General features: G+C 39.5%; 1 pseudogene; it reads left to right on the top strand.

Moving 5' to 3' along the window:
* Nucleotides 1-5,653: 5,653 nt before the first annotated feature.
* LOC109489572 lies at nucleotides 5,654-7,195 on the top strand (annotated as a pseudogene).
* Nucleotides 7,196-7,907: the final 712 nt, after the last annotated feature.

The following is a 7,907-nucleotide window of genomic DNA, read 5'->3' as shown; positions in this document are numbered from 1 at the left end:
CAAATTCGGGCGTTGAGGAAATAAAATAGGGTTAGTCTTCCAAATGACAATGAAATAATCATGATTAAACATATACTCTGTGCATTATAATTTTTAGAATCCAAATTCATTGTTACTAGTGCTTAATAGAAAATATAAGAATTGTATTCCCTTACCACTTTTTTTAAGGTTTCATCTTATATAATCTCTACGCCCAACATGGGGCTCAAACTCACAACCCCTAGACCAAGAGTCACAGGCTCCACCAATGAGCCAGCCAGGCTCTCCTGTATTTCCTTATCAATTAAGGTTATATTATATGTAGACATATCAAATATCTTCATAAACGCACTTTGTTTACAATTGAATGATGGGATTAGAAACCTCAAAGTGAATATAAAAAGTTTTAGTATTTTAAAGTGAATGTTGGAGTTAGCTGATATATTTTTATCATTTTTATGTCATTTAGCAATATGAAATGTACCTTTTTGTCTTTATGTGTATTCTATAACTATATGTACATCTTTTCATCTTTATTCTCTTGGATATATAGAATAAGAATAGCTAAATTCTGATTTTAGGCAAAGCCCTTTTCTAACCATTGTACATATATTAACTCATTTAATATTTTGGGAGAAAGATTTAGCATTTATATACATTAGTTCCCTAAAAAGGAGGCAGGATTTTGCTAACATCCTTCACTGCTCAGAAATCTAGAAGACTACATTTTTATTTTCATTTACTATTTCCTGAGTATTGTTACTCTAGTATTTATAAATATGGGATTGGGTATTTTATATGCTTAAATTTCAATTATCCATGTATTTCCCATCTTTCCAGCAGATTCAGAATCAAATGGATGTTCTAATTTATACCTGTACATAGGACACTGAGCCCAATGAAGCAAGCAATGAGTGAATAGTCTTTGCTTTCTTTCCTTAAGTGTTACAGTGTAAAAGAGACTAAAGATAATGAGCAATTATGAATCCAAGATCCATTTCATTGTTGAAGCACTGAGCAAACAGAAATCCAGCAATTCTAATTTAACCAATCATAAAGTCAATGTCAGAACTTTAGGAAACAAGGATGGTAGCTTGTGTATTCGCTGTCAGAACAAAAGTCTTCCATTACTACCGAATTTGTAACCGAAGATGAAATGCAATGGCAAAGAGCACAAGGTCTGATTACACATAGACAGGCCTGGTGTGAATCCTGGCTCTGCATCTAGACAGAGTGGGTGCCCATGGTCCTCATATTTAACCTCTGCCATCTGTTTTTTACAGTGAAACTGAAGAATAAATTCTGCTTCATAGAGTGGTTTTGAGGAAAAAATGAGAAAATTTATGAAAGTGCCAAGAACCATGCTTGGCATATAGAATTGTGTCCCATAACAAAGTTCCATACATATTGATAAATATAGCATAAAACTGTTATATTGTTTTCTGTTCTTTCTCCATATCACATGTAGAAAAAATTATGTGCAACCAATAAAATATCATCTAATATCTCCAGAAATGAGATTGAGAATATATGTCACTTAATTTACATAGACCTTAAAAGCTTTAAGAAGAAATACCACAGCAACTTTCACTCTCAGCTCACTTTTTTCCCTTAGACCATCTTACAGCAGATATCTTTGAAATCTAGTGGCACTTTGGTAGCATTCTACTTGCAAACAAGAACATGAAGCTGCTAAGGCACCGCCCACTCAAAAATTCCAGCAACCATAACATAAAATACTGGCGCCTGGACAGTTTTGGATGCAGTGGCCAATTAATCCTTAAAATTTTGAAGCAAACTCAGCTGACGTTCAGGGTGAGAACTGGCTAAATCCGATGGTTTCAGGACCAACACGGAAGGTTCCCAGCCCCAAAGATTGTCCATTCAACTCCTACTGTGCATAGATGTCTAAAATATTCCTTTCATAATTACTCATTAAGCTTAACTACCTTGAGAGAACTACTATGTATTGGGCACCTACTATGTGGTAGAGACTTCCGTGCTTTCCATTTCATTAACTCATTTAACCAAAACCACAAATCCTTGACATAGAAAATGCTATTATTTCATTTTACACGCAGGGAAACTGAAGCACAGGGAGGATAAGTTACAAGCACATCATTCTAACACTGTTAAGTGCTGGAACCAGGATTTGAATCCAGACAGACTGGCTTTTAATAACTATGCAAAATAAGGGGCAAAGATTAACAGAGTTCCTTTTTTCTGAGGTTTTTTTTGTTGTTTTTTTTTTTAAAGATTTTATTTATTTATTTGACAGAGAGAGACAGCCAGCGAGAGAGGGAACACAAGCAGGGGGAGTGGGAGAGGAAGAAGCAGGCTCCTAGCAGAGGAGCCTGATGTGGGGCTCGATCCCAGAACGCCAGGATCACGCCCTGATCTGAAGGCAGACGCTTAACGACTGCGCCACCCAGGCGCCCCTTTTTCTGAGGTTTTACTAATGGACAGGAAGAAAAATACTGAGGGAGAGGGAGGAGACACAGATTGCTCAACAAATGCCAAAGAAGGGAGAAAATGACCCCCTAAAAATTGGCAAGAGGTACCAAGCAAACACCTCAGTGAGTTCACAGTTTTGTCAAGGGGCTATCCTGGGGTCCTCTTGGAGTCATGCTGGTAGACTTCTTCCATTCCCCAGGGATTTATTCACGAAGGCAGAATGTCTGAAAGACACTACCTGGAATCATTCCTCAAGATTTCTTCCCCACCAGCACTGAGCTAGCACTCTACTTAAAACTATTTTTAAGTATAGGCTAACTATTAGCATCCTTTCCTGATAATTTATTAGTCTGTAACACAATCCATTTTAGAAAGTACCAAACAAATAAAGTATAATCGGTTCTTATAAATTTTCTGTTATCTCTGCAAAAGACTGTAGTTAGAGCTAATTAACATTTATTATACTCTGACATCTTCACACATGTAAATTTTAAGTGCTACCCAAATGTCCTATTTTTTTTTCTAAAGCAAATGCCAGGTTGTTGACAAATGCTTTATTAGAAATAAGCTATGCATGGAATTAAAGGATACTCTATTTTCATTTCAGCAAACAAAAGCTATTTAAAGCTGAATTTTAATGGGCAGCATAGCTTTCCTAAGTGGCTTACAAATCTTGGAGTTGTGTAAATCAACATCAGAAACTTGCTAAGCTACATTTCCCATGACCCAAGAAGCTTCTTAGAAAACAGAGCAGAAGATCATCAGGAAGGAGGCAGGAGTCAACTATATCCTTGGCAGGTGTTTAGTCCCAGTAAAGATCAAAACAGGTCATGTTGGTCTTACACCCTGATAGGAGTCAGTGTTGAGAAAAATCTTATTATTACTCTTCACTGATAATGTTTTCTACCATCAGATAAGGTGAACAGAAATATAAAGATATAACATTAAGTGTCTCACCACATTTGCCAATTTTGGGCTCACTTATCAGTGACTAGTCCCTTGAGCAGAGAATGATAAATGTGATGCCAAGTCCATGGGCTACATTCCCATATGGGTCAACTTTCTTACATCCCATGTTTACATTGGGCTGAAATACTAATCAAACCACTTTGAAATATTTTCCTTTAATGACAACAAGTTATTGTTGTTATAATTATTTCTTGATGATTCCATCTTACACATGTCCTACTAGTTCTCAATCAGCAACATTATGGTTATATGTCAAGAGTATCATTTCTTATTCATGCATTCATTCAACAATTATCTAACTGATGCAAGCTACAGCTGTAAAGTATATACAGAAGTGAGCAGGATAAAGTCCCTGCATTCATGAGTTTTATATTCTAGGAAGAGGCAGACAGCAATCAGATAGACACAAATAAAACTTCAGAGGGAAACAAGATAGGGTCATAAGAAAATGTTCAAAGCTGCTGATGCTTTCAGTGGGGTTGTCAAAGAGGCCTGTCTTAAGGAGCTAGCAATTCAACGGAGACCTAGATGGTGAAAAGGAGCCTGACACATCAGAGAGAAGGTTCCAGGCATAGAAAACTGCAATTGCAAAGGCTCTGAGAAATGTACATGCCTTGCCTGTCAGGAGCAGTGAGAAGGACAGTGCAGCTGACACCGAATGAGAGAAGCAAAGACCCATTGGAAATGCCTCTTCCATTGTGTTAGAACTTTGAGGGACATGGTAAGAATAAGGATTGTGTTCCAATGATAATAAGAAGTCTTAGGAAGGTTTTACAAAAAGGAATAATAAGATTTGATAAACATTTAAGAAAATACCTTTGACTGCTGATTGGATAATGGCCTTGAGGTTTGGGGATGGGGACAAGTGTGCAATGAAAGGTCCAATCGGAAACTTTTGATGTAGTAAAAGTGAGGGATGATGTTGACCTCACCAGTGTGGTAAAGATGTTGAGAAGTCATTAGATTTGGGAAGTTGTTGGAGACAGCACCAATATGACTTCTTGATGCATTACGTACAGTATGTTAGAGAAACTGCATCATACAGCATTAACAGCTGCTCTAGGCTATAAAGCATTCACTGAGCTACTTACAGCAACAACAACAAAAAAAAAAAGAAGAAGAAGAAAGAAAGAAAAAGAAAGAAAGAAAGAAAGGAAGGAAGGAAGGAAGGAAGGAAGGAAGGAAGGAAGAAAGAAAAAGAAAGAAAGAAAGAAAGAAAGAAAGAAAGAAAGAAAGAAAGAAAGGAAGGAAGGAAGGAAGAAAGAAAGAAAGAAAGAAAGAAAGAAAGAAAGAAAGAAAGAAAAAGAAAAGAAGAAACTTGACTTCTAGCAAAAGAAGAAGAAAGTACATAACCACGAATGTAATAGAGAAATGTAATGGTGTGAGTTTTCTCTTTGCTTTGTATTGCTAAAAAAAAAATTATACTTAGAGATCTCTGTATGAGCTGAGTGTAGGTTAATCTGTTTAAGGGATAGCTTTCAAACTATTCTGAAATTAAATTTACTGGAAGTTTTCATCTGCTTCACTCCTATGGCATTAAATGAAAATGCAAAATTCTCAGAGCATATGTGGGAACATATTGGATTCTCAATGTCTAACTCTTCACTGGTTTCATCATAAAACCTAATCTCTAGATTCTTGGCCAATTAAAATGTTCTATCTTCATTTTCTCTTGAGGTTTTTGCTCTAGCAGTTGAATTCCTATTCTTTGTACACAAGGCATACAACTGTTAAAATGGATTTTTAAATTGACCACTTTCAGGGAAGCATGTGATTTACATCAAGATGTGAGAAGGTCAAAGCTTGTCAAATATGCCAACTACTGCTAATATTGTATTGACTCTAGTAAAAATCATTTTCAGCTGTTCTAAGCATATATCTTATTGTGTTTCCTAAATCTAGACAGACCAGTTCAGAGCAGGGTACCATCATCCTGGGCCCCAACAGAATTACTTTCATGTAATTGCACTTTGGTGTATGGCCATCAATCCACACTGAAGGTTATTATAAAACAACATTTCTCTGAATTCACAGTTACATTCATTTTCAGGATTTATAAAAGAGTTTCTTTATTACATCACAAACAGTCCTTTTATGAAGATCTTCCCAGGAGATATTCCTGTCTGAGCAGAATATTAAAACTAGCTGCTAATTGTACTTTTGCAAAATACATGATTTTTTTTCTTATAATTGCTATGAAGGCTGTGACTCAATTTTCCTTTTATAGAAGTTGTTAAAAAGAATTCCAGAGTGCGTTACTTACCTCGACTCTTAGCTTGTCAGGGACGGTAACCGGGACCCGGTGTCTGCTCCTGTCGCCTGCGCCTGCTAACCCGTAGCCACCATGCATGAGTGCATCTCCATCCACGTCGGCCAGGCTGGTGTCCAGATCGGCAATGCCTGCTGGGAGCTCTATTGCCTGGAACATGGCATTCAGCCTGATGGCCAGATGCCAAGTGACAAGACCATCGGGGGAGGAGATGACTCCTTCAACACCTTCTTCAGTGAGACGGGCGCTGGCAAGCACGTGCCAGGGCCGTGTTTGTAGACCTGGAACCCACAGTCATTGATGAAGTTCCCACTGGCACCTACCGCCAGTTCTTTCACCCTGAGCAGCTCATCACAGGCAAGGAAGATGCTGCCAACAACTACGCCCGTGGGCACTACACCATTGGCAAGGAGATCATTGACCTCATCTTGGACCAAATTCAGAAGCTGGCTGACCAGTGCACAGGTCTTCAGGGCTTCTTGGTTTTCCACAGCTTTGGAGGGGGAACTGGTTCCGGGTTCACCTCCCTGCTGATGGAACGTCTCTCTGTCGATTATGGCAAGAAGTCCAAGCTGGAGTTCTCCATTTACCCAGCCCCCCAGGTTTCCACAGCTGTAGTTGAGCCCTACAACTCCATCCTCACTACCCACACCACCCTGGAGCACTCTGATTGTGCCTTCATGGTAGACAACGAGGCCATCTATGACATCTGTTGTAGAAACCTCGATATTGAACGCCCAACCTACACTAACCTTAACAGCCTTATTAGCCAGATTGTGTCCTCCATCACTGCTTCCCTCAGATTTGATGGAGCACTGAATGTTGATCTGACGGAATTCCAGACCAACCTGGTGCCCTATCCCTGCATCCACTTCCCTCTGGCCACTTATGCCCCCGTCATCTCTGCTGAGAAAGCCTACCATGAGCAGCTTTCTGTAGCAGAGATCACCAACGCGTGCTTTGAGCCAGCCAACCAGATGGTGAAATGTGACCCTCGCCATGGTAAATACATGGCTTGCTGCCTGTTGTACCGTGGCGACGTGGTTCCCAAAGATGTCAATGCTACCATTGCCACCATCAAGACCAAGCGCAGCATCCAGTTCGTGGACTGGTGCCCCACCGGCTTCAAAGTGGGTATTAATTACCAGCCTCCCACTGTGGTACCTGGCGGAGACCTGGCCAAAGTCCAGAGGGCTGTGTGTGTGCTGAGCAACACCACAGCCATCGCTGAGGCCAGGGCTCGCCTGGACCACAAGTTTGACCTGATGTATGCCAAGCGTGCCTTTGTTCACTGGTATGTGGGGAGGGCATGGAGGAAGGAGAGTTTTCTGAGGCCCGTGAGGACATGGCTGCCCTTGAGAAGGATTATGAGGAGGTTGGTGTGGATTCTGTTGAAGGAGAGGGTGAAGAAGAAGGAGAGGAATACTGATTACCATTCCTTTCAGCCCTGCAGCATGTCACACTCAGAGCTTAAGCTTCAACATTAGCTGACAGGCATTAAAGCTCTCTGGTTAGATTGTCTTCACTTCTGTGATCATGTCTTTGCCATGGGTACCTGTCGCGTTTTTCCATCATGTCTCAAAGTAAAGGCTTTAAGAAAAAAAAAAGAATTCCAAGATATTTTGGGTTACATAGAAAAAACTAATAGGTCATTACAGAATGCAAGTTAATATTTTTTTCTCTTTTCCTCCCCCCCCAGGTTTTATAGATTCCCTGTTATGTTAATTTTATGTAACTTTATGTAAACTTCTGGAAAGAAGTCAAGATTGGACAAAGTACTTGACCTCTCCGGATCTCAGTTTCCTCATTCTAAAACTTGGAAACTGGGTTACAAAGCCTCCAAGATTCTTTCTTTCTGTAATTGTGAATATTCAGAAGATGAAATATGTACTTCAGAGAAGAGGGAAAGGATTTTAGTACTCCTCAAATCCCAATACAGAAGCAGCTGCTTACTCTGCCTACATATAAAACCAGCTCTGCCTTCAGGAAATGGAAAATCCAATTCCTATCCCATCCTGTTAAGTTGCAAAGTCACACTCATTAGAACCGCCTGCTTCAACCAACATCTTTGAGTTGTTAAGAACTTAGGAGGTTATTTTAGGTGACTATAGCTCTCTGGCAGTTTTAAACGACACTACGTAGTTCAGTTTTTAATTGAACCCCAAAAATGGATAAAGAAACAAATGTTTTGTATCAGTCATAAATTTCAGGGGAGTGTTTTATTTTGGCTTGAACT

This window comes from Ailuropoda melanoleuca, chromosome 2 (assembly GCF_002007445.2).
Source record: "Ailuropoda melanoleuca isolate Jingjing chromosome 2, ASM200744v2, whole genome shotgun sequence".
Classification (NCBI taxonomy): Eukaryota; Metazoa; Chordata; class Mammalia; order Carnivora; family Ursidae; genus Ailuropoda; species Ailuropoda melanoleuca.
This window is presented reverse-complemented; position numbering and strand designations above follow the sequence as displayed.